This window comes from Carassius gibelio, chromosome B10 (assembly GCF_023724105.1).
Source record: "Carassius gibelio isolate Cgi1373 ecotype wild population from Czech Republic chromosome B10, carGib1.2-hapl.c, whole genome shotgun sequence".
Taxonomy (NCBI): Eukaryota; Metazoa; Chordata; class Actinopteri; order Cypriniformes; family Cyprinidae; genus Carassius; species Carassius gibelio.
Window position 1 is genome coordinate 6,113,317 of NC_068405.1, and position 10,281 is coordinate 6,123,597.

Consider the following 10,281-nt stretch of genomic DNA (forward strand, 5'->3'; position numbering starts at 1 on the left):
TAAAACTATAATATATAATAGTAGTGAATTAGGATGAATGGTTGTAAAGACAATATATTTAATAATAATAATAATGAATCAATAATTACAAAAATATATGGAAAAAAGCACATAAAATACAGAATTGGTTTAAATGAAAATTGAAAACATAAAACGAAGGATATGAAGATACGAATGCTATAAAATGCTATAATAGTATCAAAATAATACTAAAATAACTAACTCCAGCTTTTTACTTAGAGTTTTTTAATTCACCATAATGCCATGCAGCACCTAGGCATGCAAATAATCATATATATATATATATATATATATATATATATATATATATATATATATATATATATATATATATATATATGATATATATCATAGTACAAAGCCATGGTACAGAAACGCAGATGTTCAAAACCTGGTGGTGTGTCTACTGCCAACAAGTTCCTCTGCTCTCTCTCCAGGATGGCTGAGACAGAGGTAGAGTAGAGTAGGGGGTTGGGGGTAGAGGGGGGGTTAATTAGTTCCTTATGTCAAATTACACAAGTTTTCCTCTAAATAACAAGGCTTTTTTGTTTCAAATAATGGCTTTTGCATCTCTTTCCATTTGTGAAGGTAGAAGGCAAAGCAACAAACTCAGGAATGAAGTGATCGGTAGATCACATTTCTTGTTTCTTTTTAAGTCAGGTTAAATTTGGTGTCAAACATGCACTGGAGTAAAACTGTATATTTGTATAATTTATGGAGAAAACGGTTGTTAGCCTATGCAGAACTGCTACACTGCTGAGATGTTGTGGATGGTTGCCAGGGCATTCTTGTGTGGTTATGTACTGAATGGACATTAGGTGCTTGCCTACTGGTCAAAGTTAAAAGAGCCCAACTTCATGGATGTTTTGAACCATTTTATAGTCTGATAGCGGCTGAACTCCATAAGTTTGACTGCTCTGAAAAGTAATTAATATGTAATAACAATTTAATAGTAAAAAATAGTAAAATCAACCAGTAGCTTTACCCAAAATCAACACCGGAAAGAATATGTTTATTAGATGCCTGCATAGCACCTGTTTGCTCAGCTTGTGAAGTGATTGGTTGATCAAAACCATGCAGAGATTTGGGGTAATACAGACCAGACCTCAGATGTCTTTGAAGATCCCGTTTTATGTTTTTTTCAACCAAGCGTCTCTTTTCGATTTTTCCCCTGCAGAGAGAAGAAATAGCTAGAATGGTAATACTGAAGCACCAAGGTTTATGTAAGCCTATATGGAAGGCATTAACTCAGAAATGTATTTGAATCTGTAAGTAAACTGACAAGATGGAAGGGTTGGAAGTTGCAATGGGCATCAAAGGGATTCACCAATCCTGCCATGACCCCCAGGACACACACACGGTGAGGTATCGCTAGCACGCAGCGAAAATGTGATTACTGACATCAATGACTCAATAACTAACATCTGCAGAGAAAGAAGCTCCATGAGTCACTCAGTGGTTCCTTATAACACGCATGTAGAAGATCTCACATCCTGCAAGGGATGTTCATCTGGGAGAAATGGTCGATATGCCAGACAGCTTTAGTGATGGGCCACATACAATATCAGTTAAAGATTACACTTCAAGAATTTCTTACATTTCTCAGGAATTGTACATGGCCATGCACTTCCCGGCTGAAAATACCATTTTAGTTGGTAGTCATCTTATTTTACACCAGGATCATCATTATGAAAACGAACTAGCTAGTCACGACTGTTTCCCGAAACCATGGTACTGTGTTGTAGATCCATCGTTCAAACTACGTTGGTTTGAGCCGTCTTTCTTCTTCTTCTTCGATCTAATGGCTGACTGGAGCCATGAGCACATACCGCCACCTACAGTAATTTGGTTTTATTTTCTCTTTTCTTCGACTCGAATTACGCTTTTGAGGCCCTGTTGCTGAACCCTTGTTTTATGCCACATAGACTGTTGAGTACTCATTCTACAGCACATATTGGAAGTAAAGATGGCACTAATGAGTGATTAGGCATCAGAAACTGCTATTTGTTAATAACTGGAATCTTTTCTGGGAGCGTCCTAGGCTGTTTCGCGCTGATGGATTACACCCCAGCAGAATCGGAGCGGAGCTGCTCTATGACAACATCTCTAGGACACTTCGCTCCATGTGACTAGTAAGACAATTCTCAGATAACTATTATGGTGAGTTTTGTTCCACCTGCTTAAATGATAAAAGTACTTGCGCTGTAAAAACTATTAAGACTGTGGCTGTTCCCCGAATAGTGAGGTAAATATATATATATATATATATATATATATATATATATATATATATATATATATATATATATAATGTAGGATCTAGAAAAAATCTTATCGTAATTAAACCAGAAAAATGTAAAGGAAATGAACAAAAACAATTTTTAAAGTTTGGGCTCATAAATATTAGATCACTCATACCAAAAGCAGTTATTGTAAATTAAATTATCACAGATAATAGTTTTGATGTACTCTGCTTGACTGAAACTTGGCTAAAACCAAATGATTATTTTGGTCTAAATGAGTCTACTCCACCAAACTACTGTTATAAGCATGAGCCCCGTCAGACTGGTCGTGGCTGGGGTGTTGCAACAATATATAGTGATATTCTCAATGTTACCCAGAAAACAGGATACAGGTTTAACTCTTTTGAAATACTTCTGCTAAATGTTACACTGTCAGACATGCAAAATAAATCTAATGTATCTCTTGCTCTGGCTACTGTGTATAGACCACCAGGGCCGTATACAGAATTCCTAAAAGAATTTGCAGATTTCCTCTCAGACCTTCTAGCTACAGTTGATAAGGCGCTAGTCATGGGAGATTTTAATATTCACGTTGATAATGCAAATGATACATTAGGACTTGCGTTTACTGACCTAATAAACTCCTTTGGAGTCAAGCAAAATGTCACCGGGCCCACTCATCGTTTTAATCATACACTAGATTTAATTATATCGCATGGAATCGATCTTACTGCTATAGATATTGTACCTCAAAGTGATGATATTACAGACCATTTCCTTGTATCGTGCATGCTACGTATAACTGATATTAACTATATGTCGCAGCGATACCGTCTGGGCAGAACTATTGTTCCAGCCACTAAAGAAAGATTCGCAAATAACCTGCCTGATCTATCTCAACTGCTATTTGTACCCAAAAATACACATGAATTAGACGAAATTACTGACAACATGGGCACGATTTTCTCTAATAGATTAGAAGCCGTTGCCCCATTCAATGGAAAAAGGTTAGAGAAAAACGTACTGTACCATGGTATAACAGTAATACGCACTCTCTCAAGAAAGTAACTCGTGATCTTGAACGCAAATGGAGAAAAACTAACTTGGAAGTTTTTAGAATTGTATGGAAAAACAGTATGTCCAGCTATAGACAGGCTCTAAAAACTGCTAGGGCAGAGCATATACACAAACTCATTGAAAATAACCAAAACAATCCAAGGTTTTTATTTATCCCAGTGGCTAAGTTAACAAATTACCAGACGCCACCTGATTCAAATTTTCCACCAACGTTAAATAGTAATAACTTTATGAATTTCTTCACTGATAAAATAGATAACATTAGAAATACAATAGTGAATGTAGATTCTACAGCGTCTAACACTTCAGTTTCATCCATCGCACCCAAAGATAAACTGCAGTGCTTTACAAATATAGGACAGGAAGAGCTAAATAAACGTATCACTGTATCTAAACCAACAACATGTTTATTAGATCCTGTACCCACTAAATTACTGAAAGAGTTGTTACCTGTAGCCGAAGGAGCGCTTTTCAATATCATTAACTCGTCGTTATCTTTAGGTCACGTCCCAAAACCATTCAAGCTGGTGGTTATCAAGCCCCTAATTAAGAAACCAAAACTAGATCCTAGTGTACTGGCAAATTATAGGCCTATTTCAAATCTTCCATTTATGTCTAAAATTTTTAGAAAAAGTTGGGTCTGCTCAATTGAGCACCTTCCTGCATAAAAATGATCTGTATGAAGTATTGCAGTCAGGTTTTAGGCCCCACCATAGCAGAGAAACTTCACTTTAAATTTAATATTTAAAAGTTAAAATTACAAATGACCTGCTCCTTGCGTCAGATCAAGGCTGCATCTCATTTCTAGTTTTACTTGATCTTAGTGCTGCGTTCGACACCATAGATCATGACAAACTCATAGATTGATTACAACATTATACAGGTATTCAAGGGCAGCCTCTAAGATGGTTTAGATCCTACCTGTCCGATCGCTACCATTTTGTTTACTTAAATGGGGTGTCATCTCATTTATCATCAGTAAAATATGGAGTGCCACAAGGATCCGTCCTAGGTCCCCTTCTATTTTCAATATACATGTTGCCCCTTGGTAATATTATTAGAAAATACGGAATTAGCTTCCACTGTTATGCTGATGATACTCAGCTATATATCTCAACGAGACCAGATGAAACTTCCCAATTATCTAAGCTAACAGAGTGTGTTAAAAATGTAAAAGATTGGATGACGAATAATTTTCTCCAATTAAATTCGGATAAGACAGAGATATTAATTATTGGACCAAAAAACACTACACAGAATCTTGACCTCTAGACTGGACTATTGTAATGCACTTCTAGGTGGTTGTCCTGCTTCGTCAATAAACAAGCTACAGGTAGTCAAAAATGCAGCAGCTAGAGTCCTTACGAGGTCAAGAAAATATGATCATATTACCCCAATTTTACAGTCTCTGCACTGGCTACCTATTAAGTTCCGTATCAGTTACAAATTATCATTACTTACCTATTCACCTTATTCCGCCCCGCCCACTTTTAATATTTCGCATTTCCGCATTTTGTCATCCGACTTCCGCTAAACCGATAACGGCACGTCCGGTTACTAGTTTAGTAATTGTAAGATTGTTTATGGCTAGCTATAACTGTGGCGAAATGACAAATAACGTTATGTTATAAATTGGTAGAATGATGAAAACGTCTTACGACGATCAAATGGTCTCAAATTGTCCCATCCATCGTCGCTGTTAACGTGGGTAATGTTAGACGATATGAAGAAGTGTCCAGAGTTAACCTATATATTTAACTGCCCTGTCAGAAGGAGTTGATGGAGCAGCAAGGGAAAATTATATGTAAAAAAAAAAATGTAACGAAGCTTACCAGTATTTACATAGTGAGACAGTGGGTCGTGAACTGTTACTCAGCGAGGGTTTTTTCGTCTTTTTAAAATTGAACGTGCAACCACCAGCCAGTCCAGCAGTCTAAACCTCTCAGCATGGTGCTGTTTAGTTTTGTGTGTGTGTGTGTGATGTTAACATATACGAAGTTATAAATGTTTAAAAAGTATATTAACGTGTTTGATGACCATCATCAGACTAAGTATTTTGTCTAATAACGTAAATGTACAGTGGAGTAAGGTAAGTGATGTTTATGAATTACATGTTAGAAAAGGAGGAGGCTGGAACTTGGAAGTGAAAAACGCCTTATATCCAGGTATGCATAATTATTAGGCAGATTTTCTTTTACAAATAAAACAAGCCAAAACAAGATTATATATAACTTATAAAAGATAAAATGCAAAATCAAAAGTTAAGATTGGTGTGGTTTGGAATTGGTAAATTTTACCAAAAAATATGATCAGAAAATCAACTTGCCTCTTAATTCTGCAGTGTATATGCAAAAGGTAAGGTAAAGGTAAGATTTGGTACGTGTACATTAAGTCTAATCAATGAATAATGTAGGTAAATGTCAAGTGTAATAATAATAATGAATGATTCTGAAATATGACAACTCTAAAATCTTTTAAATGTATTTTAAGTTTGCCATGTTCTGTACAGGGCTGAGGACGTGTAAGCTGCTCATCTGGGTTCCCTCACAGCAAGTTACATGTGCCACACAATGAGCAATTCTGTGCCAAGACTGTAGCTAGACTACAAACCTTTTATTTTAAGTGTATGCTTCCTCTTGTCAGATGAGTTTCAGACAGGCTACCTGCTGCTTTCCACAAGATACTTGTAGCTTTGTAAATAAGCAGGAATGAGAATAATTAGGTTAAGGATAGGATATTAGGTAATTGGGATGGGATGTAGAGGATGTGGGTGAAGACAAACTATATGAAATAAGTTGTTTTAAATCAGTTGTGTTAAACAAGAGACAGACTGTGATTTGTTTTTTAATACATGGATAATTTAATATAAGTTGTATAAAATCATTTGTGATTTGTTGATCAGTGTTTGTTGTTTTCAGGAAGCAAGAGACACCTTCTACTGACCATCCTATAAAATTTCAACATTTAATTTCCATATGTAATAAACCAAGATGGAATTAACTTGCAAACTTGACATGACTTATTCCTTCAAATCAGAGATTAAAGATAAAAAAAAAAAAGATCAAATTAAGATAAATAAATATTTACAGCAGGTAATGTCAGGTGACACTGTAAAGGTTGATAAAAATAACTTATTACAGCAGGTAACTTCTGGTGACATTGTAAAGGTTCATAAAAATATCTATTACAGCAGGTAACTTCTGGTGATTTTCAGCAAGATCAGGGGCATGTGGATCTGATCACCCTCACAGCTGTCCACTGCATCACTGGCGGTCATCAATACATCTGTGGAAATAATTAAACATTTTTACATTAGTACTTAACAATATATCATGAGTATTAATATATGATGAGACCCGAACTTAGAACTGTGTGTGTGTGTATGTGAGAGAGAGAGAGATGCATTAGAAACAAAACAGTATACACACTCTTAACTGTAGTTCAAACATAGGTCAGTATCTGAATGAGAAATGTAGCTAACTGGCCTGCTATCACCTGCAATCTCTGTAGCAGGAATAATGTGAGCTATTGTAATGTACTATAATATCTTGTACTACCGTAAATATTAAATAAATAGGTGGACAATGGTAATCATGGAAAATTCGTTGTACTTCGTTAACTGCTTGTTACTGATCTTATATGTATTCAGAGAACGGACTTCATAAATCTAACGTTAGGCGAGCAAACACATAGCTAGTTAAGGTTAGCTTACCCGAATCTGACAACCTTTTCATCCCCCGGCGTGACCTCTTTAACGGAACATCGTAGTCGAGCCATTTCTCGGTGTAAAAGTGTTCGTCAGTCGCCTTCCCGTCCATGAAATGGTACGAACACACATAAGAGCGCTTGGGTGGGCGCTTCAAATTTAGCGCCTTCATCCATTTCCTCTTCTTTAGGTGCTGGGTGTAAATTGTAAAGTGCACCACAACACTCCGACCGCGTCACAATGTGTTCGCTACATCGTTGGTGCAATTGTTTTTTTAATACAACTGTTATGCAGCCCCTAACTGAGCATATAATACTTGATATATTTGCGTTTTGTTATCTAGCCACTAGCTTAGGTACGTTATGTCCGGTCCCTCAGCCGGAAGTAAGATGACAAAACGAGCGTAATGGCGGCGCCGTTGTTGCCATGGAAAATAAGGTGAATAAGGCCCTAAATGGTTTAGCTCCAGCGTACCTAACTAGCCTTCTACCACGTTACAACCCATCACGCACCCTAAGGTCACAAAACGCTACACTTTTGGTAGTTCCTAGGATAGCAAAGTCCGCTAAAGGAGGTAGAGCTTTCTCACATTTGGCTCCCAAACTCTGGAATAGCCTTCCTGATAATGTTCGGGGTTCAGACACACTCTCTCTGTTTAAATCTAGATTAAAAACACATCTCTTTCGCCAAGCATACGCATAATGTATCTTTTAAATTGTAAGTGTAGTTGCATCTGATCAAATGTGCATTTTTATTCATTAGCTTGGGTTAAACTAATCTTACTTTGTTGAATCAGCAGCTATGCTAATGATGTCTCTATTTTGTTTCTATGTTAACTAGGATTTACACAAGCTCCAGTTTGGATCCAGAACACCTGAGAAGAGATGATGCTGACCCTCAGAGGACCTCAGATGATGCTAACCTTGAATCAACAAACAGAACTAACAATTATTGCTACATGTGTGACTGCATCATATAATAACTATTAATTAATAATATTGATAGTTCATCGTCTAGCTGACTACGTCTTTTATTATTATTTTTTTAAATATTTTTTTTTCTAAAATCCTGTAAAACGTGCACAAACTACTAGCTACTACTAAATATTGTAGAAACATAATTTTCTGTAAAGTTGCTTTGTAACGATTTGTATTGTAAAAAGCGCTATACAAATAAACTTGAATTTAATTGAATTGAATTGAATAGGCATCAGAAGGCCTCATTGACTTGTTTGGACACCCAGTGTGTTAACTGGTAAAGAGCAGTTTTTCAATAGGAATCCATGATCGAGAATTTGAGGGATGAAAATTTTCCAATCATACTTCACAGCAGGTTCTAGTTGGTAATACAAGTTTGTCATATTGACCGGCAAAAAGGTGCTTGGTTTGTGACATTGGTAGCACTTGATTTTACAGGCCTGTTCGGATTGTACATACAGTAGTATGTACTTATTAAGGCATTTACAATAACTGGATAATAACTAGCTAATAACCCTGAACCTACCTTTCTTAGATATGTACATTGCAAGTACAGTAAAATATAATAACTATGACTTCTTTGCGAGATTTGCTTTATAAATTGATACACTACAGACAATGGACCCACAGTTTGCCAACATTTTGGATCTTTAGTATCATAACTACTTTTAGTTAGCTAGTGACTCCACAAAACAAAAATGTCAACATGCACAGCTTTAATTGATCTTTTATAAAAATCTAAGTATAAATGAGATGTCAATTGCTATCCATTGTTGCTGTGTCCAGTTCTGTCTATCAAGTGTTAAAGCAAATTACTAGAGTGGTATTTAATGAAGATTTGCTATTTTTTTTTTTTTTTTTTTTTTTTTTTTTACAAAATAGGCCAGTAACCTCGAAACATGAAAGCGTTGTGGCAGTTTTCAATAACACTGGATCCAGTTTAGGTGATCAAATGGAATTTTATATGTCAGTATGCTTTATTGTCATACAATTTGGGGATATTTTAGTTTATTTTGGAATTTCTTTTCTCTCTTCATTGACAGTAAACATATACACTAATCATCTAAACTACATCTATTCTAAAGTAATCTATACTACATCTACACATCTGCATCTCTACTAAATGCAATTGACCTTCATTCAAGGGACAGTACTTGTGCATCTATTGATTTCATCTTAAAATACTTCTAGGACATCTATTCTGAAGCTATTGTTTGTGAGTTTTATGAATATCCTGACAATGTGCTGTTATGATCTACTAGGGAGATGTTAACGTCACAAAGTCATTAAAGCATTCATGTGGGAGTCGACTCATTATTCTTCTTTGACCCAGTTCTTAGCTAAAGTGCGTTTACTACAAATTCCAGTAAAACGTTTTCCAATCAAAGACGTCTTCAGCAAATGTCCTCTGTCATTTTGTTAGGAAACTACTAAGACACCATAGCTCATCGCCTCTATCTGTAGTTTATTTAATCTGTCTCTGACAGCAGTCCGGAAGGTCACCAACCCCTCCACCATATGACCTCCTGTTTCCTCTCGCTCGCTCACCCTCATGTCCTGATCTCTTGTTCTGACTGTTCGGCCGTCCTGTTCTGGCAGAAACAAGAGACACCAGGTCTCCTGTCAACTCCCCTGGCCTCGAAATACATGTTTAGATATGTTCCTACTCCCTCTGAAAATATGGAGTGAGAAGTCAGTTGAGTTATGACATGCCTGAAAGAATGGGGAAAATGTGGCTGTGATTTCAGTGTCATGCAGGTGCTGTCATGCTAATATGACAATCCTTTTATTAGATTTTTTAATAAAAGGCTAATTACACTAGGCAGTGCAGCCAACTGCATGGATATTTGACATTTTCATGTTATGAATGCACTGAAAAGACAGTCTAACAATGTTTACTGTGGGAAGAAACATTGGTTCTATTGGCTCGAAGCTTGACAGTTTATATAAAGAAGAAAACCTTGTTAAACCCAGCTGTAAGTCAGATGTTGCTCCTTGGTATGCTGTTGTGCAAACTTCAGAAGAAATTGAACCTCAGTTTCATTTAAACAACTGATTGCGCTATAAAATTGATCAATGTTCTTGTGAAGGGCTGTCATGGAATCATGTTGGACCACAATTCACAGGAACAGCAGGAAATATTTTCTACTTTTATGGGAAATCAAACCGCATTTATCCCCCAACAGCAAAAAGCTGAGTTAGTAATGAAGTAGTAGTTTTCCACTTCCAGTGATGAAGCATGCCAACAGATAAGATT

The 10,281-nt window shown here is 36.3% G+C and overlaps 1 long non-coding RNA gene across 1 annotated transcript; it reads right to left on the reverse strand.

Annotated features, from left to right (window-relative positions):
- Nucleotides 1–6,177: 6,177 nt before the first annotated feature.
- On the reverse strand, nt 6,178–7,182 carry LOC127966791 (uncharacterized). Its single transcript, XR_008155699.1, has 2 exons — nt 7,054–7,182; nt 6,178–6,626 (listed from the first exon to the last, which is right to left on the reverse strand). It is a non-coding gene; the product is annotated as an uncharacterized LOC127966791 (long non-coding RNA).
- Nucleotides 7,183–10,281: the final 3,099 nt, after the last annotated feature.